Genomic DNA, 21,236 nt, shown 5'->3' on the forward strand with positions numbered 1-21,236 from the left:
TGCATAGCACCCTGCAGGCTGTGTTTTCTCCTGCAGGCAACAGGCATTGGCAGAAGGTTCATGAGCACAGACCTGTTATGACAGAATATGTATTCTGGCAAGGCTAAGCTTCCAGCCTTGTGAACCAAGAGTTGGAGAAGAGAGTCATTGATACTGTTTGGATTTGTGTCCCTATCAACATCTTACACTGAATTGTAATCTCCAGTGTTGGAGGTAAGGAGATATTGTAATCTCCAATGTGGGAGGTCACTGGATCATCGGGCTGGATTGTTCATAAATAGTTTAGCACCATCTTTTTTGGTGCTGTTCTCATGATAGTGAGTGAGTTCTCATGAGATCCAGTTGTTTAAAAGTGTGGCACCTCCCTGCCTCCCTCTCTTGCTCCTGCTCTGACCATGTGATGTGCCTGCTCCCCCATCGCCTTTCACCATGATTGTGAGTTTCCTGAGGTCTCCCCAGAGCTGAGAAGATGCCAGTGTTACACTTCTTGCACAGCCTGTAGAACCATGACCTAATTAAAACTCTTTTTCTAATAAATTACCCAGTCTCAAGTATTTCTTTATAGCAACGCAAGAACAAACTAATACAGTCATGCATGACAAGGAGGGACTACACAAACACACGAGGTTAATGCAAGAACTTGGGTTCAACCTGCGGCAGTGGGAGTGGTCAGGAATAAATATGTCCCAGAGGCATCCAGAAGGAGGATTTGGTGGCCAACTGGACACCAGGGGGAAAAAGTCACAGATGCTGCAAAGTATCTCACCTCAGAGGCGAGAGAGTTTTGCTATTTTACTAATTTCTAGAGGGAGCACAGGAGTTGGGAGCAGGTTAGATGGGGGAAAAAATGAGTAACATTTGAGAGACTTTGGCTTTGAGTTGCCATCAGGGAGTTATCCAGCAGACAGTTGAACAAGGAAGAACTATTAAAGTATTAGCTACATGTAAGAAATATTTTGAGCACATACTACATCCCACAGAATGTTCTCAGCATTTCATATACATTATTCAATTTCACCTTATCAAAAGCCCTTTGAAACAGAGAAAGACAGCCTTCTCCTGCCTGCCTTCTCCTCACCATAGCCCTCTCCCACCTCCTGCCTTCTATACCTGTATCTTCTCCCCACCCGAGCCTTCATCCCACCTCCGCCTCCTCCCCAGCATTGCCTTCTCTCTTTTCCTGCCTTCTCTCCCATCCTTTCCCACGTCTGTCTTCTTCCTTCCACTACTATCTAAGAGAAAGAATCTTGGATATGAATTTTATATTAACTGAGGCAACTGATACTTCTGAGAACTGAAAGGTAATCTGAAAGACAAGACTTATTTGCCCCATGCTCTTATTTAGCAGAAAACCATTACAATGGTCCACCCTTATCCACAGGGGTTGTGTTCCAAGACCTTCAGTGGATTACTGAAACAGTAGATAGCACCAAACCCTATATATACTGTGTTTTTGCCTATACATACACACTTATGATAAAGTTTGATGTACAAATTAGGCACAGTAAGAAATTCATAACGATAATTAATAATAAAGTAGAACAATTGTAACAATATGTCAGTATCACTACTCTCCTGCTTTGGGGCCATTATTAAATAAAATAAGGGTTATTTGAAGAGAAGCACTGCAATATTATAACAGTCGATCTGATATTCTAGACAGCTGCTAAGTGACTGACAGGCAGGGAGCATCTACAGCACAGAGATGCCGGACAAGAGGAGAATTCATGTCCTGATCAGGACAAAGTGGGACAGTGTGAGATTTCATCACGCTACTCAGAAAGGCACCCAATTTAAAACTTATGAATTGTTTATTTCTGGAATTTTCCATTCAATTTACAAGAGTTTTTGAAACTCTGTAAGTAAGGAAATCCTGGAAAGTGATGCTACTGATAGAAAGGACTATTGTAACTGGACACTTTGTTTGTGAGAGGCGCTGTTCTAGGTGCTGAAGGCAGAGCTGTGATGGAAACAGAAACCCTTGCTTTCATGCAGCTTACATTCTAATGAGAGAAGACTGACGATAACACATCAGAAAAGGGAGTAAGAGGCAAAAACTCAGCTCAGATTGGAATGGAAGGAGATAGTTTGGGGGAGTTTTGGTGACAGACAAGGGGGAATGGGGTAGCTGCTGTGTCAAGCAATGAGAAATAACCTATGCATAGTTCAGCCATGAGGCTGAACTCACTAAGGTGAGAACAGAAAGCAAGTTTTCTCTTTCTGACCACTGCCCCCCAAACTACCTCTGTACTATTTCTTCCCTTGGCTCTTGAATGAACTCTCAGTTTCCATGGTTTTTACAATCACTACTTGGTAATAAAATTTCCAATTGCTTTTGGCCACCAAAAAGACCACCACTGCCATTCTCCCTTCAATTATTGTGCCTAAGTCAAGACAATGATTCTTCTCTGGGCTTCATTCAGAGTTGAAACTTCTCACCTCTCCCAGGCTCAGGGAAGATGCAGACCTCGGATCCTGTAAGATGCTGTAGATATTTTCTCAATTTTGTGGCCCACCTTGCCTTTCTGCTTTATCTGGTCCAAGCCAGCCTTGGACCCTGAATATTCCAGAGTTAGGCTTATGGAAAGAAGAATTAGAGGAGAATGTTGAGGCCTAGTCAGTTGGGACTGTCACTATCCAGCCTTGGTGCTCTCCAGACCTGGAGGTAGTAAAGGCTGGCAGTTTCTTCCAAGAGATGCTTCATAGCTTTCTCAGAGATTCCCCACCAGGAACTTTAAATTACTTTCTCATAGTCACTGCTTTTTCTCCTGGGACCACCTTTAACTCCAACCCTCAGCCCTGGCATTTGGTGGTCCACTTCATAGAAACGCTTTCTTTTTGGTGTTCCATTTCACCTCTGGGAAGACCACATAAGCTTCAGCTCATTTCTGCTCATGAGAGAGACCCCAGCAACTTTTCGTACCACAATTGATGGAAATATTCACCACAAATGTCAGTCCTTTCTCTCTGCTATGCAGCCCCAGTGAAGAAGTCACAGTGTTGATATTCAGATTTCTCAGGAAAAGTCAAATAACTGTCCACTGGGTTCCCTAAACCCTAGAGGGTGCATCTCAAGCTCTTCAAGTGGTGCTTGAAGCCGCTCTCACCATGCAGGGGGTGGGGAGGAAATTTCTACAGCACTCCACAACCCTGCCCCACACATGGTCCTGTTAGATCAGCTATTTAAATCCTAAAGCTGTAGTCAGCCAGGCTTTTCTGTTAAAGGCCTGATAGTAAATTATTTAAGCTTTGCAGGCAAAACAGTCTCTGTGGCAATTCTCAACTCTGCAAGTTTTTTAAAAAAGAAAAGAAAAGAGCAATGGGCTATACTTAAGCAAATGGGCGTGGCTGTGTTCCAGTATAACTTTATTTACAAAAACAGTTAGCAGGCAGCATTCAGCCTGTGGGCTCCAGTTTGACTCTCTAAAGGTAGGTGATGACCCAGTATTCTGATTTTCAGCCTTCCCATTGCAAGGCCCGTCAGGATGGGGTAGCACTTCCCTTGGAAGATGGAGGTTCTCTCTTTATTGATTTTTCTTGCTGAAGTCAGACAGACAGAAATGGTCTCATTTTTAACATCCTATTACACACACACACACACACACACAGAGAGAGAGAGAGAGAGAGAGAGGAGAAAGAAAAATGACAGAAACAAAGAAAGAGACTGGTAAAGATATTTAGAAAAGCCTTGCCTATAGCATTTCTGAGATGATTGGTCATGCAGATAGCTTGACTGTGCCATGTAGTGGGAGGAGACCAGAGTAGCCCAATTTTATCTGAGATGTAAGAGATTCTCTTTTCCTCATTTTATAGTTGGGGAAAAAAAACTAGTACCACAGAGATCAAATAATCTGCCTTTGGTCCCACAGCTAGTAAGAGACAGAACCAGGATTTAATTACAGTTTTCCACAACCACCAAATGCTATCTAGATTTTTCTTAGGTAGATTATTGTACTTGTTTTCTATTACTGTTGTAACAAATCATCACAAATTTAGTTGCTTAAAGCAACATAAGTTTATTAAAAAACACTTTTGGAAGTCAGAAGTCCAAATGGGTTTCACTGGGCTAAAATCAAGATGAGGTGTCAGCAGGGCTTTACTCCTTCTAGAGACTCTAGGGAAAAATCTGTTTTATTTCCTTGCCTTTCCAGTTCTTAGAGGCCACCTGCATTCCTTAGATTATGGCACTTTTCTCCATCTTCAAAACCAAAAGTGTAGCATCTCCTGTGATGGTTAATACTGAATGTCAACTTGATTGGATTGAAGGATGCAAAGTACTGATCCTGGGTGTGTCTGTGAGGGTGTTGCCAAAGGGGATTAACATTTGAGTCAGTGGGTGGGGGAAGGCAGACCCACCCTTAATCTAGTGGGCACAATCTAATCAGCCGCTGGTGAATACAAAGCAAGCAGAAAAACACGAAAAGGTGAGACTGGCCTAGCCTCTCAGCCTACATCTTTCTCCCATGCTTGATGCTTCCTGCCCTCAAACATCAGACTCCAAGGTCTTCAGTTTTGAGACTTGGGCTGGCTATCCTTCTTCCTCAAGCTTGCAGATAGCCTATTGTGGAACTTTATGATCATGTGAGTTAATACTTAATAAACTCCCATATATATATTCCATCAGTTCTGTCCCTCTAGGGAACCCTAATATATCTCCTGACCTCTCTTGTCCCTCTGTTGCCATTGTTATGTATGTCACTTTCTGTCTGACTCTAAGTCTCTTGCCTTCCTCTTATAAGGATGTTGTGTTTACATTGAACCCAACCAGATAAGCCACAATCATCTTCACATTTGAAAATCATCGAATTAATTACATCCATGAAGTCCCTTTTGCCATGTGAAGTAACATATTCATAGATTCTGGGAATTAAGACATAGACATCTTTGAAAGGGGGACAGCATTGCTCCACCTACTACAATTATTGATTACAATACAAGAGATGAATGTGGTCTTTCAGAAAGAATGCTTAAAGCTAAAAGGGAATCAAGATGATAAAAAAGAACTTAAAGAAAGCATCTAAAAGTAGGGCCAGTGGAAGAAAAACGAGAAATTGCAAAGAGCTAGGAGAAGAATTGCATAAAAGTGCTTCTCAAAAGCCCCAGAGGAGAGAATTTCAAAATTCTTGACTCACAAAGTCAAATGCTCTGAACTTGAAAGAGGACAGAAGAACACGATCTCAGGCAGGAGACCACCAGCAGCCTTAGCAAGGGGAAGATGTGGACTGCACGGGTGGTGGCAGCATGGAGGCACACTGCACAACCTGGCCCAGGCCAGAACCTTTCTCCTAGCCCAGGCCCTCTGTTCACAGGAAGCATCAGTACCACCTTTTACCTCAGCCAACCCATCCATATTGTGAACTCAGCTTATTGGAATACAAAGAACATTTGGCTGTCATTTGGATATAATTTGAAAAGTCAGGAGTTGGCCTTTGGAAAAGCTGCTTCAGACAGCAAGAATATTTTAGTGTAAGGAGAAATATATTCATCTGATGAAAGGTGTGGGAACCAGGAATGGGAAGGGAGCAAGACTCCCTTGGTACCACCTGGAGTCTCAGCATCCGTTTTATTTTATATGGCATCACCATCATTTTTTTGACACTAGCAGCGAGATTGTTCAATGAATATTTAATCATGGTGGGGATCTCTCCTTTCCCATTCCTTCAGTCCCCTGGCTGTAGCCTTTCTAAAGTAATAACCTTGCTCATCAAACACCAAAACTGGCACTTCCCCATCCTTATGCTGGTACCGTGGTGTAGACTATTTGTGGGTTCTGAGCGACAGGTGGCTGGTAAAGTAGCAACGGAACAGCTCCCAGAGACACCAATTGATGAAGGCTTAGATTACCCCAGGGAGGATCATGAAACTGCAGAAGCCGTCTGGCAAGGCTCTCAAGGCACCTGTATGCCGAGCCTGCTGCCAATATCTCCGTCTCAATTAGGCTCACGCGCAGTGATTTCCCTGCTGTACTCACTGACTCACACAAAATCTCAGGGAAGAGCACAAGCACTAACCAAGTGATGCTGGAGAGAGGAGGGAAGTTTGGAAGATTACTGAAGAAATCTTTCCTCTACCTCCATGTGGTGAAAGAGAGAGGAATGCAACACACCTCTCCATGGAAGAAAGCCAGGAGGATGATCAACAATTCACAGGTGATCTTGATAGCCCTTACTATGCGGCACACCCACCCTGTGACATTGGGCTACTTGGATCCTATTTTTAGGTGTGTGGAAATTGAAGCTTAAAGTGGTTAAGTAAGTCCCTGAGGTCCCAAGGATGATGAGTGGCAGCACCAAGGTGCAAGCCATGTCTGTCTGCCTCTAGGGCTGGTGTGGATGCTCACTACAGTTCATTGCTTATTGCAGAGTCCAAGTTCAAGGTCCTTAAGCACAAGAACTGTGTCTTGTCTTGCTCTTTTTGTATCCATCACCTCCTCACTCTCACCTATGATGCAAGCTCAGGACCAAGCACAATGGGTAAGTTTCTTCTCCACTGTCAACCACCAGTGTTTTATCTGGAAAGTGGGGTAAAAACACCCACCACTTGGCTCCATAAATGCCATTCCATCTCCATGATGAAGACAAACTCCAGAGATGGTGCATTTATGCAACTGAGTATTGAGTGAGTACATGCTATGTGCACTAAGCAGTAAGTGGTAGGCAATTGAGGAGATGTAGATTAGAGGCTCAGTATGACAGACATGCAGCAGCAGGTGTTAATTACTACTAAGTGTTCTTACTGTGCTTGGTAAGTGTGTTGCATGCATTATCTCATTTAATAGGCATGTGTGCTTGCGTGTGTGTGTGTGTGTATGCAAGAAGGAATTGAGGTGGGCACATTCCCGGCTGGGCAAACAGCAGGAGCAAAGGTACTGAAATAGAAATATGCAATGCACATAGAAGAAACGAATTAAGTTCAGAATATTCTTTAATTTATTTGCTTAACAAATATTTGTTGACATCCTCTATGTGCTAGGCACTGTGATAAGCAAAGGAGAAAGAGGAGTGGACCAGATATGGTCCAGAGTGACACTGATAACAAATACAAACAGCGATACCATGATAACTGTGATAAAACTACAAAGTTAAAAAGCAGGAACACAAGATTACTGAACTTCAGGAGGCTAACCTTGTCTGGAAGGTTATGGAAAGCTTCCCTGATATAGCATCAGCGAGAACAACAGAGAGTAGAAAAGTAGGGTCCTTGCCTTCTGGATACAGGGTAGATTTTAATTTAATAGTGAGCTTCTGAGGGAGTCAAGTCTTGATATGAATCCACCATAGCACTGGGGTGGAATCAAAAGAAGGAACTAGCCTGCAGCCTCATTTAGGACCAGGAGACATGGCATTAGTCAAATGAGACTCAAAGCAGGATTGAAACTGGGGAGCCCAGGCAAAGGCTAGGAGCACGGACCTCCCAGGAGGGTGTCAGGTTCACCAGAATAAGCATTGTGCATTTGGATAGTTTCAGTACCTTTTCCAGGCACTTTATCCACATGGATGTTTAAAAAGAATTATCTCATCTGAGATTCACAACAAGCATAGGGAAGAGGGAATGGGAACAAACATCCTCACCTGACCCAGAAGGGAACTGGAAGGAGGGCTTGTCTGAAGGCGCTTGGCTCCTACGATTAGACGTGGGACTTCCCATTCTCAACCAAGTCCCTATGCACACAGCATGGTCACCAGGCAAGACCATGTTGAGCCTCAGCTGCTACTTATTTTTCAATTAATAATAATCATATACAGAATACTTGCATAGTGTTTTATTTTTATTTTCACAGCATTTTCCTTTACACCATCTCATTGTAGCATCTCATCAACCTTGCTAAAAAGACAACAAACTACAACAAAAACCCACAAGGCTTAGAGATATTTGCCCAGAACCATGCAGGTGAAAATATGGAAGAAACAAAACGCCAATTTAGGTCTTCCTCTGTAGTATCCTTTGATCTTTCTGATACTCCACATCACACCACCCATCAATTCATTTATTCAAGAAATGTTTGCTGAGCAACTTTCATGGGCAAAGCCCTGTTCCAGCTACTGCAGATGCAATTCTCATAAGGAATTCACAGAGAACAAGTAACCTGATACCTTACAGAATGTATAGTCAGAGTAGTGGCAAGGTACAAAGGGGTACGTAGAGGAAGAGGCACAAGAGCTTCTTGTCTTGGGGGGTAGAGGGAAATGGGGAGGCTTCATGCAGGAGCTGGCATTTGAGTTCAGATGTGGTGGATAGGTAGGAGTTTTCCAGGGCAAGAAAGCAGGCAAAGATTTGAGACAGAGGAAGTGGCATATTGAAGGGCACAGGCATGACCAGGTCTGACTCTTCCAGGGAATATGGCTGGAGTGAATACAGGAGAGATGAGACAGAAGGCTGGAATGGAAGGAGAGGACTTAATACCAGAAATTGAGAGCAGCCGGGGAGGTGTTTTCAGCAAGGGAGATGCACATTCAGAGTTTTGGTTTGGGGAAACCAGCCATGCTGAATTTAAAATAAAAAATGAAAAAAGAGCCTGAAGATGGGGAAATAGGTAAATTATGAGAGTGGCAGTGTGGGAGAAGGAATATTGCATCTGGGAGAAATCTGGGAATACAATTGGAAGATTTCGTGACTTGGATGAGAATATGAGAGAGAAGGTAAAGGATGACATGAAGCCATCTACCCTGAGGGGCCAAGAAAATGGTAGAGCCATCCAGAGAAGCCCTCTTTCCTAACACAGGCTCATGCATACACACACCACACACACACACACACACACACACACACACACACACAAAGGCAAGAGAGGCTAGGTGCAGTGGCTCACACCTATAATCTGAAAACTTTGGGAGAGTGAGTTCAGCAGTTTGAGACCAGCCTGAGCAACATGATGAGACACTATTGCTACAAAAATTTAAAACTTAGCTGTTTGTGGTGGTGTGCACCTGTAGTCCCAGCTACTTGGGAGGCTGAGGTGGGAGGATAGCTTGAGCCCAGGAGTTCGAGGCTACAGTGAGCTATGATGACACCACTGTACTGCAGTCTGGGCAACAGAGTGAGAACCCATCTCTAAAAAATTTTTTTTAAAAAAAGACAGGAGAAATGGAAGCACATTAGCATGTTAGCAGTGTTGATCCTTGGATCACAAAATGCTTGCCAGAATTTTCTTTTTAATTTTTTTTTTTATCTTAGGGGGAGTTGTTGTCCAGGTTGGTCTTGAACTCCTGGCCTCAGGCAATCCTCACGTCTCACAGAATTTTCCAAATGTTCCGTATGAGCATGCTCATATCATGCTCAGAGAAGGTAACATTTTGAAATTACTAATAATGGTAACAGTTACACTTTCTAACCACTACATTCTCATATTTTTATGAAGTAAAAACACAATTATCCCCATTTTACAGAGGAAAAGCTGATTTTCAGAAAAGTGAAGTAATCTCTGCAGGGACACATATCTATTAAGTGGCTGAATCATGAGTTGACTCAGATCTGTTTGATTCTAGAAACTAAGGCCTGACTGAACACCTGACATTGTCGTGAATTCAAAATAAAAAATAAAAAATAAAAAAAAGTAGATTTTAAGGAGAAGTGCTCATTAAGTTTAGTCCTGTGAATCATAAGTTTCAAGGCACTGAAGAAACGACTGGGGATGTCTCTTGAACAGGCTAAACATTGACTGGAGGCTAAGGAGATCCTCATTGTGTTGATTTGAGAATTGTCCAGAGATGGTCAATGAAACAACAGCAATAGAGGAGACCATCCGGGGGTAGTTTAGAAATTATGAATAGAAGAAAATTGCCAAAGATCACTCAGTAAGGAAAGAGGGGTCACAGGAGAGATGTAGGTAACCTGGAAACTGAGGAAGAGAGGACTTTCAGATCACTGAGCATGATCAACTGGCATAAAATGGCCTTTAGGCAGAGTCTTATGATGAGTTTGACATGAGAATATTTATAGCATAAACTAGACTGAACACAGTCAAGGTAGGAAGTACAAAATGTCCTTTCAGGAATGGAATTGACAAGGAATTGGTGAGGGAAAGATTATAGTTTAAAATGATGGAGACAGGGGAAGGGATTCTCCCATTGCAGAAGGCTTGACTCCACTTTTAGGCTGAATGGAAGGAATGGGAGGGACAGAGGAGTTAGGATAGAGAGAAAACAACCCAAAGAACAAGCTCCTCGAGGAAATGGAAAGGGGTGCCACACACAGGTGAGAGTTTGCTCTAAAGTGCTCCTCAAAGTTAACAGTACAGTTATAGACATTACTGCAGCAAAACAAACCGCACCATATGCAAAATGTAAAGTAAAACAACCTCCATCTTATTATGCATGCTGCTTCTGTGGGTCAGAAATTGGACAGAGCACAGTGGGGATGGCTTGTCTCTGCTCCACAGTGTCTGGGGTCTAATTTAGAAAGACAAGCAGCTATGGATGACTCAAATGTCAGGGGGCTGGAATCACCCACGATCTTTCACTCATGTGGCTGATGCCAGGGCTGGGATGATTTTAAGGCTGGGCTCAGCAGGGTCGGTTCTTGGAGCACTCATGCATGGCCTGTCCGTATGCCTTGGGCCTCCTACAGCATGGCAGCAGCACTTTGAGAGGAAGCAATAATATTCATGGTATCATCACTCCTGTTTTGTTGAAGAGTCCTAAACCTCAGGAAGTTCATGTGACTTGTTCAGTGTCATAGAGCTTTACAGTGTGCTCTCAATTTTGCTTAAAAAATACATTCGGGGGCACCCAAGATGGCCAAATAGGAACAGTTCCAGCCTCCAGCTCCCAGTGTGAGTGACACAGAAGACAGGTGATTTCTGCATTTTCAACCTAAGTACCAGGTTCATCTCACTGGGGTGTGTCAGACAGTTGGTGCTGGTCAGTGGGTGCAGCACAATCAGGGAGAGCTGAAGGAGGGTGAGGCATTGCCTCACCTAGGAAGCACAAGGGGGAAGGGAATTCCTTTTCCTAGCCAAGGGAAACTGAGACATACAACACCTGGAAAATCGGGTAACTCTCACCCTAATATTGCGCTTTACCAAGGGTCTTAGCAAACGGCACACCAGGAGATTATATCCCATGCCTGGCCCAGAGGGTCCCACGCCCATGGAGCCTCCCTCATTGCTAGCACAGCAGTCTGAGATCTAACTGCAAGGTGGCAGTGAGGCTGGGGGAGGGGCGCCTGCCATTGCTGAGGCTTAAGTAGGTAAACAAAGCCACTGGGAAGCTCGAACTGGGTGCAGCCCAACGCAGCTCAAGGAGGCCTGCCTGCCTCCGTAGACTCCACCTCTGGGGACAGGGCATAGCTAAACAAAAAGCAGCAGAAACCTCGCAGATATAAATGTCCCTGTCTGACAGTTTTGAAGAGAGCAGTGATTTTCCCAGCATGGAGGTTCAGATCTGAGAACGGACAGACTGCCTGCTCAAGTGGGTCCCTGATCCCTGAGTAGCCTAACTGGGAGACATCCCCCACTAGGTGCAAACTGACACTTCACATCTCGCACGGCTGGATACACCTCTGAGACGAAGCTTCCAGAGCAAGAATCAGACAGCAACCCTGCTGTTCAGCAATAATCTATCTTCTGCAGCCTCCGCTGCTGATACCCAGGCAAACAGGGTCTGGAGTGGACCTCAAGCAAACTCCAACAGACCTGCAGCTGAGGGTTCTGACTGTTAGAAGGAAAATTAACAAACAGAAAGGATACCCACACCAAAACCCCAACAGTACGTCACCATCATCAAAGACCGAAGGCAGATAAAACCACAAAGATGGGGAAAAAGCAGTGCAGAAAAGCTGGAAATTCAAAAAACCCCCTCGAAAGGAATGCAGCTCATCGCCAGCAACGGAACAAAGCTGGACGGAGAATGACTTTGACGAGTTGAGAGAAGAAGGCTTCAGTTGATCAAACTTCTCAGAGCTAAAGGAGGAACTACGTACCCAGCGCAAAGAAACTAAAAACCTTCCAAAAAGAATGGAAGAATGGATAACTAGAACAACCAATGCAGAGAACTCCATAAACCAACTGATAGAGATGAAAACCATGACATGACAACTACGTGACAAATGCACAAGCTTCAGTAACCGACTCGATCAACTGGAAGAAAGAGTATCAGTGATTGAAGATCAAATGAATGAAATGAAGCAAGAAGAGAAGTTTAGAGAAAAAAGAGTAAAAAGAAATGAACAAAGCCTCCAAGAAATACGGGATTATGTGAAATGACCAAATCTACGTCTGACTGGTGTGCCTGAAAGTGACGGGGAAAATGGAACCAAGTTGGAAAACACTCTGCAGGATATTATCCAGGAGAACTTCCCCAACCTAGCAACGCAGGCCAACATTAAAATTCAGGAAATACAGAGAATGTCACAAAGATACTCCTCGAGAAGAGCAAATCCAAGACACATAACTGTCAGATTCACCAAAGTTGAAGGAAAAATTGTTAAGGGCAGCCAGAGAGAAAGGCTGGGTTACCCATAAAGGGAAGCCCATCAGACTAACAGCAGATCTCTTGGCAGAAACTCTACAAGCCAGAGGAAAGTGGGGGCCAATATTCAACATTCTTTAATAAAAGAATTTTCACCCCAGAATTTCATATCCAGCCAAACTAAGCTTCAAAAGTGAAGGAGAAATAAAATCCTTTACAGACAAGCAAATGCTTAGAGATTTTGCCACCACCAGGCCTGCCCTACAAGAGATCCTGAAGGAAGCACTAAACATGGAAAGGATAAATTGGTACCAGCCATTGCAAAAACATGCCAAAATGTAAAGACCATTGAAGCTAGGAAGAAACTGCATCAACTAACAAGCAAAATAACCAGCTAATATCATAATGACAGGATCAAGTTCACACACAACAATATTAACCTTAAATGTAAATGGACTAAATGCTCCAATTAAAAGACACAGACTGGCAAATTGGATAAAGAGTCAAGACCCATCAGTTTGCTGTATTCAGGAGACCCATCTCACATGCAGAGACACACACAGGCTCAAAACAAAGGATGGAGGAAGATCTACCAAGCAAGGGAAAACAAAAACAGGCAGGGGTTGCAATCCTAGTCTCTGATAAAACAGACTTTAAACCAACAAAGATCAAAAGACACAAAGAAGGCCATTACATAATGGTAAAGGGAGCAATTCAACAAGAAGAGCTAACTATCCTAAATATATATGCACCCAATACAGGAGCACCCAGATTCATAAAACAAGTCCTTAGAGACTTACAAAGAGACTTCGACTTCCACACAATATAATGGGAGACTTTAACACCCCACTGTCAACATTAGACAGATCAATGACACAGAAAGTTAACAAGGATATCCAGGAATTGAACTCAACTCTGCACCAAGCAGACTTAATGGACATCTACAGAACTCTCCACCCCAAAGCAACAGAATATACATTCTTCTCAGCACCACATCACACTTATTCCAAAACTGACCACATAGTTGGAAGTAAAGCACTCCTCAGGAAATGTAAAAGAAAAGAAATTGTAACAAACTGTCTCTCAGACCACAGTGCAATCAAACTAGAACTCAGGACTAAGAAACTCAATCAAAACCGCCCAACTACATGGAAACTGAACAACCTGCTCCTGAATGACTACTGCGTACACAACAAAATGAAGCCAGAAATAAAGATGTTCTTTGAAACCAATGAGAACAAAGACACAACATACCAGAATCTCTGGGACACATTTAAAGCAGTGTGTAGAGGGAAATTTATAGCACTAAATGCCCACAAGAGAAAGCAGGAAAGATCCAAAATTGACACTCTAACATCACAATTAAAAGAACTAGAGAAGCAAGAGCAAACACATTCAAAAGCTAGCAGAAGGCAAGAAATAACTAAGATCAGAGCAGAACTGAAGGAGATAGAGACACAAAATACCCTTCAAAAAAATCAATGAATCCAGGAGCTGGTTTTTGAAAAGATCAACAAAATTGATAGACTGCAAGCAAGACTAATGAAGAAAAGAGAGAAGAATCAATTAGATGCAATAAAAAATGATAAAGGGGATATCACCACCAACCCCACAGAAATACAAACTACCATCAGACAATACTAAAAACACCTCTACGCAAATAAACTAGAAAATCTAGAAGAAATGGATAAATTCCTGGACACTTACACTCTTCCAAGACTAAACCAGGAAGAAGTTGAATCCCCGAATAGACCAACAGCAGACTCTGAAATTGAGGCAATAATTAATAGCCTACCAACCAAAGAAAGTCCAGGACCAGACGGATTCACAGCCGAATTCTACCACAGGTCCAAGGAGGAGCTGGTACCATTCCTTCTAAAACTATTCCAATCAATAGAAAAAGAGGGAATCCTCCCTAACTCATTTTATGAGGCCAACATCATCCTGATACCAAAGCCTGGCAGAGACACAACAAAAAAAGAGAATTTAGACCAATATCCCTGATGAACATCGATGCAAAAATCCTCAATAAAATACTGGCAAACCGAATCCAGCAGCACATCAAAAAACTTATCCAACATAATCAAGTGGGCTTCATCCCTGGGATGCAAGGCTGGTTCAACATTCGCAAATCAATAAACGTAATCCAGCGTATAAACAGAACCAAAGACAAAAACCACATGATTATCTCAATAGATGTAGAAAAGGCCTTTGACAAAATTCAACAGATCTTCATGCTAAAAACTCTCAATAAATTCGGTATTGATGGAATGTATCTCAAAATAATAAGAGCTATTTATGACAAACCCACAGTCAATATCATACTGAATGGACAAAAACTGGAAGCATCCCCTTTGAAAACTGGCACAAGGCAGGGATGCCCTCTCTCACCACTCCTATTCAACATAGTCTTGGAAGTTCTGGCTAGGGCAATCAGGCAAGAGAAAGAAATCAAGGGTATTCAATTAGGAAAAGAAGAAGTCAAATTGTCCCTGTTTGCAGATGACATGATGGTATAGTTAGAAAACCTCATCATCTCAGCCCCAAATCTCCTTAAGCTGATAAGCAACTTCAGCAAAATCTCAGGATACAAAATCAATGTGCAAAAATCACAGGCATTCTTATACACCAATAACAGACAAACAGAGCCAAATCATGAATGACCTCCCATTCACAATTGCTTCAAAGAGAATAAAATACCTAGGAATCCATCTTACAAGGGATGTGAAGGACCTCTTCAAGGAGAACTACAAACCACTGCTCAGTGAAATCAAAGAGGACACAAACAAATGGAAGAACATACCATGCTCATGGATAGAAAGAATCAATATTGTGAAAATGGCCATACTGCCCAAGGTAATTTATAGATTCAATGCCATCCCCATTAAGCTACTAATGACTTTCTTCACAGAATTGGAAAAAACTGCTTTAAAGTTCATATGGAACCAAAAAAGAGCCTGCATTGCCAAGACAATCCTAAGACAAAAGAACAAAGCTGGAGGCATCAGGCTGCCTGACTTCACACTATACTACAAGGCTACAGTAACCAAAACAGCATGGTATTGGTACCAAAACAGAGATATAGACCAATGGAACAGAACAGAGCCCTCAGAAATAATACCACACATCTACAACCATCTGATCTTTGATAAACCTGACAAAAACAAGAAATGGGAAAGGATTCCCTATTTAATACATGCTGCTAGGAAAACTGGCTAGCCATAAGTAGAAAGCTGAAACTGGATCCTTTCCTTACTCCTTATACGAAAATTAATTCAAGATGGAATAGAGACTTAAATGTTAGACCTAAAACCATAAAAACCCTAGAAGAAAACCTAGGTAGTACCATTCAGGGCATAGGCATGGGCAAGGACTTCATGTCTAAAACACCAAAAGCAACGGCAACAAAAGCCAAAATTGACAAATGGGATCTAATTAAACTAAAGAGCTTCTGCACAGCAAAAGAAACTACTATCAGAGTGAACAGGCAACCTACAGAATGGGAGAAAATTTTTGCAATCTACTCATCTAACAAAGGGCTAATATCCAGAACCTACAAAGAACTCAAACAAATTCACAAGAAAAAAACAAACAACCCCATCAAAAAGTGGGCAAAGGATATGAACAGACACTTCTCAAAAGAAGACATTTATACAGCCAACAGACACATTAAAAAATGCTCATCGTCACTCACCATCAGAGAAATGCAAATCAAAACCACAATGAGATACCATCTCACACCAGTTAGAATGACAATCATTAAAAAGTCAGGAAACAACAGGTGCTGGAGAGGATGTGGAGAAATAGGAACACTTTTACACTGTTGGCAGGACTGTAAACTAGTTCAACCATTGTGGAAGAGAGTGTGGCGATTCCTCAAGGATCTAGAACTAGAAATACCATTTGACCCAGCCATCCCATTACTGGATACCCAAAGGATTATAAATCATGCTCCTATAAAGACACATGCACACGTATGTTTACTGCAGCACTATTCACAATAGCAAAGACTTGGAATCAACCCAAATGTCCATCAGTGACAGACTGGATTAAGAAAATGTGGCACGTATACACTATGGAATACTATGCAGCCATAAAAAAGGATGAGTTCGTGTCCTTTGTAGGGACATGGATCCAGTTGGAAATCATCATTCTCAGCAAACTATCACAAGAACAGAAAACCAAACATCGCATGTTCTCATTCAGAGGTAGGAATTGAACAATGAGATCACTTGGACACAGGAAGGGGAACATCACACATCGGGGCCTATTGTGGGAAAGGGGGAGGGATGGCATTAGGAGATAAAGCTAATGTAAATGACGAGTTAATGGGTGCAGCACACCAACATGGCACATGTATACATAGGTAACAAATCTGCACATTGTGCACATGTAGCCTAGAACTTAAAGTATAAAAAAAAATTATATATTCTTACCACACATAGAAAAAATTCTGGGAGAGTACACCTGAAAATTTTAGAAGTAGTCATATTAAAATAATGTGATTTTACTTCCTTTTACATTTTCTCTGTTTTGTTTCTGTTTTAGCAACGATTATGCATTGCTCATACATTAAAAGTTTTACGTTGGGGGTTTATTCATTTAAATGAAAATGTAAGAATTTTAATTGAGGTTGAAATTTTTAAATGTTGGCTTTGAATGCAGTTTAGATGAAGCATAATCAAAATGCAGGTTCAAGTTCAACCAGCCCTTTCTGAGAACCATGCCTTGCACTGTGTCCAGTCCTCTCTGATGAGCATGTGTTCTCAACATTCAACCTGCCTTCTTCTGTCAACCCCAAATCAGGCGAGGCCAGCAAGTGAACAGTATCTGAACTCAACCGCTGAGTTCACCCAGAATCTAACTGGCCTTGCATGTGAAATATGTGAAATATGTTATTTTGATGAGGAATCAGGGGACCAATTAGCTGAGAGGCTTTGGACAAGTCTTCCATTTAGTCACCTGTAAAATGAGAAGAGGACAAGAAATTGGATGAGGCATCTCTAAGACCCTTCTGGCCCTAAAGTCTCTGCTTCTTCAAGTCACAGATGTGAGCATGTCTCTTGTTACATCAGAGCTGCCCTTTCTCTGTCATCAGACAGCCACATGCCCACAAGTTATCTGCCAGGAGGCACACAAACATATCCATACACATCCTGAGCCCACACCCCTGCAGCAAACAGCCTCACCCAGGTTCACACAAGAAGAATCCTCCTGCACATGTGACCAATCCTGGCAGCTCCTGAGCAGCTGCTCCTCTCTGCTCTCTAAGGCAGTAAAAGTGATGTATTCCCCTTTTTGAAACTTTTTTCTCTTAAAGAATCAGAAGCCTCCTTCACTCTTGCCTTCTCATTATCTGGAACTCAACCCTGTTTACTATAATTGGCTACTTTAATTTTCTACATGACCGTGAATTCCACAAGGAAAACAGCTGTGTGTCATCTTACTGAGGGTTTGGCTTCAGCGACTAGCTGGGAGCTAGGTACAGAAGTATCAAGTGCTGAATAACCTTGTCACCCCTCCCGGCCCACTCTTGTGTTGGATTAGAGATGACTGCATGTTCTCTGACACCTCCCCAGTCAAGAGATGAAGTCCAAATCCCCTTTCCTTCTATCTTGGCAGGCAGATCCCATTTGTGGGGTTTTTTCTTTTTCTTCTTCTTCTTCTTTTTTTTTTTTTTTTTTTTTTTGTGAGATGGTGTCTCACTCTGTCACCCAGGTTGGAGTGCAATGGCACTATCTCGGCTCACTGCAACCTCCACCTCCCAGGTTCAAGCAATTCTCCTGTCTTAGCCTCCCGAGTAGCTGGGATTACAGGTGCATGCTACCACTCCCGGCTAACTTTTTGTATTTTTAGTAGAGACGGGGTTTCACCGTGTTCCCCAGGCTGGTCTTGAATTCCTGAGTTCAGGCAATCCACCCGCCTCAGCCTCCCAAAGTGCTAGGATTACAGGCGTGAGCCACCGTGCCCAGTGATCCCATTAGTATTATTTCTACTTTCTAGATGAGGAAACTGAGGCTCAGAGACTCAAGAGATGCGATCCTCAAGGTCACCCAACTAGCAGGTGGGAAAGCCAAGATTCAAGTTGAGATACTTTTAACTCCAAAGTTCAAGCCCTCTGTAACCACTGGGCTGTCTGGCTTCCCAAACCAAGTTACAGAGGGTGTGCCTGTTTGTGTATACATGTGTGGCATACAGAGAGGTGTGGCATACAGAGAGGCAGAAAAACTGGATACCTCCTAGAGCAAGCCTTGGCATCGTACAGCTCACAGTCAAATCTGGCCTGTTTTCATAAATAACACTTCGTGGAGACGCAGCCACACTCATTCATTTACATACCGTCTATGGTTACTTTCACACCACCACAGCGAAGCTGAGTAGCTGCGACTCAGCAACCATGTGGCCTGAAAAGCCTGAAGTATTGACTAGCTTATCCTTTACAAAAAGTTTGCTAATGCCTGTTCTAGAGGATCTACATAGGAGATTACTTACATCCCTTCAAGGACACAAGGGCCTCATTTTTTCCTGAGGGAAGATATAAAGTTATCAACTTGTCCCAGTTTTCCCTAGATTTTCTGTTATTTTTCTTCCAGGAAAACCTCTTAGTCCTGGGAAAACTGGGATGATTGCTCATCCTAGTTCTAGATTATGCACCACAGACTATATAAAGGTGCAGTCCTGCTCTCCCTTGAAATGCCCTAACTGCAGCTTCCACAGCTGCCTAAGGGGGAATCAGATGCCCCAGGCACAGAAGGTACTTCCTTCTCTGCCAAGGTCCCACCACAGAGCAGGCTCAAGGCAAGGCCACCCTGTTAATAAGCTTAATTGGATTTGCCAGCTCAGCCATGTATTCATTATCCCTGTCAATTCCCTGCCTTAGAGAGCCAAGAAAAATTCCTAGAGGAAATGATAAAGGCCTCTTGTCTGGGCCTGAGCCTCCCTTCTTTCTCTCCCTCCTACCCTAAAAGACATATACAGTGTCCTACCTTCATGCATTCCAGGACATAAAGGAGATACTGTCAATGATGCAGACGTTTTAAGAAGTAGCATTTTCATAATGAAAAAAAGGTCTGGCTGGCTTTTTGTTGTTGTTGGGTTTTTTTGTCGGTTTGTTTTTTCTTTTTTTGAGACACGGTCTCCCTCTGTCACCCAGGCTGCAGTCCAGTGGTGCAATTAATCACGGTTCACTGCAGCCTCCATCTCCTGGGCTCAAGCAATCCTCCCACCTCAACCCTTCAAGTAGCTGGGACTACAGGCGCGCACCACCACACCCAGCTAGTATTTTTGTATTTTTTGTAAAGACAGGGTTTCGCCATGTTGCCCAAGCTGGTTTCGATCTCCTAAGCTCAAGCGATCCACCCACTTTGGCTTTCCAAAGTGCTGGGACTACAGGCATGAGCCACCGCACCTGCCGGTCTGGCTCTTTTTTTTTTTTTTTTTTTGCATGTCTTTACCATGTTCTTGGGGTGTATATAATAGGAGTGGAGTAGGTGATATGCATATACATAGCCTATGCCTAATTTTTCAGATGCGTGAACTTTCACAGGTTTAATAATTGGCCTGAAGGTCCCCTCACTTTTGACATTCACATCTTGATGCACAGGGGCCCACATAATGAGAGTTGTATGGACGAATTATCTATTAGCAAAATTATGTAACACAATGCCAAAAACCCGGTGTGAGCTCAGACTGGGAGAAAAGCAGCCAAAAAAGGCCCCTCTCCCTGTGCAGTTCTCAGAGGGAAGCCGGAGCTGCCTCAACAGCACAAAGAAAAGGGAGGGCCTCTTGCCTTCCTCCCAAGCTTGAGTGATAAGCTCTGAAGACAAGCGGTTCTGGAAGAACGGACTTAGCTTCTGCAGCCCCTGACCAGGAAAAGAGGAAAGACTAGAGTAGTTTCAGCAAACTGCAGTCCTCAGGCCACATCTGGCCTCCCTTTGTTTTGGTACAGCCTGCCACAAGCTAAGAATGATTTTTACGTTTTCTTAATGGTTGAAAAAATTAGAAGAATACTATTTGTGATGTGTAAAAATTACATGAAATTCAAATTTCTATCTCCATCAGTAAAGTCTTATGGAAACATGGCCAAACTCATTTGCTTTTGTGTTCTCTATGGCTGCTTTTCCATTTTACAGATAAAGAAACTGAGGTCCAGAGGGATGAAATAAGTGAATCATCCCAAAGTCACACAGTTTGTAAGAGGCAAAACTAAGATTTGAGCTTAGGTCTGCCTGCAAACAAAACGTCATCACTCTGACAAGCCACCCTCTCGAAGGAGGCAAAGAAGTGGGTTCTGAGGTGGGTGGGTCAAGGAGAAATTTGGATGACCGATGTAAAAACTCAAGCCTGAGGGATGAGCCAGTGTTAATCAATGGACAACAGCTGGCTCATGCAGGGTGTACAAATAGAAGATACATCAACAGAAGCTGAGAGACATTGGAAAATACTGCACAGCACCTCCTCATTTTACAGAAGGGGAGTCTGGGAGTCTGAGGGCATGAGAGATAGAAGACTTTGCCTGGAATCATCCAGGCAGTCACAGTCAGAGCCAAGTGGAGAAACTACCACATCATTAACCCCAAGAGATGAGAGTTGGGTGCCAGCTTCAAGGAATGGGGTCAGTGGGAGAGGTGCTCTGGCTGGCGGATTCCAGTTCCACCAGTTCCAAGACCGCCAGTTCCAAGGCAGTCTTGGGCAATTCTGGAGACAAACATGGGTCAGAGGCCAAACTAAGGCTCAGTGCACCTACCTTTAGTTCCCCAAAGTTGCAGAAGACAAAATAAATTTGAATTTTTACAATGGGATAATTAACGTGAACTAAAGTACACTTGT

At 42.9% G+C, this 21,236-nt stretch overlaps 1 long non-coding RNA gene across 1 annotated transcript in view; it reads right to left on the reverse strand.

The window, feature by feature from the left end:
- LOC117079197 overlaps positions 1 to 19,452 on the reverse strand; it is a 193,583-nt gene extending 174,131 nt beyond the window's left edge. The window contains exon 1 of the long non-coding RNA XR_004435306.1: positions 19,394 to 19,452. This is a non-coding gene — a long non-coding RNA (uncharacterized LOC117079197). The remainder of the gene's footprint in view (positions 1 to 19,393) is intronic.
- Positions 19,453 to 21,236: the final 1,784 nt, after the last annotated feature.

The sequence above is a fragment of the Trachypithecus francoisi genome, unplaced genomic scaffold, assembly GCF_009764315.1.
Source record: "Trachypithecus francoisi isolate TF-2019V2 unplaced genomic scaffold, Tfra_2.0 Lachesis_group7, whole genome shotgun sequence".
NCBI classification, from domain to species: Eukaryota; Metazoa; Chordata; class Mammalia; order Primates; family Cercopithecidae; genus Trachypithecus; species Trachypithecus francoisi.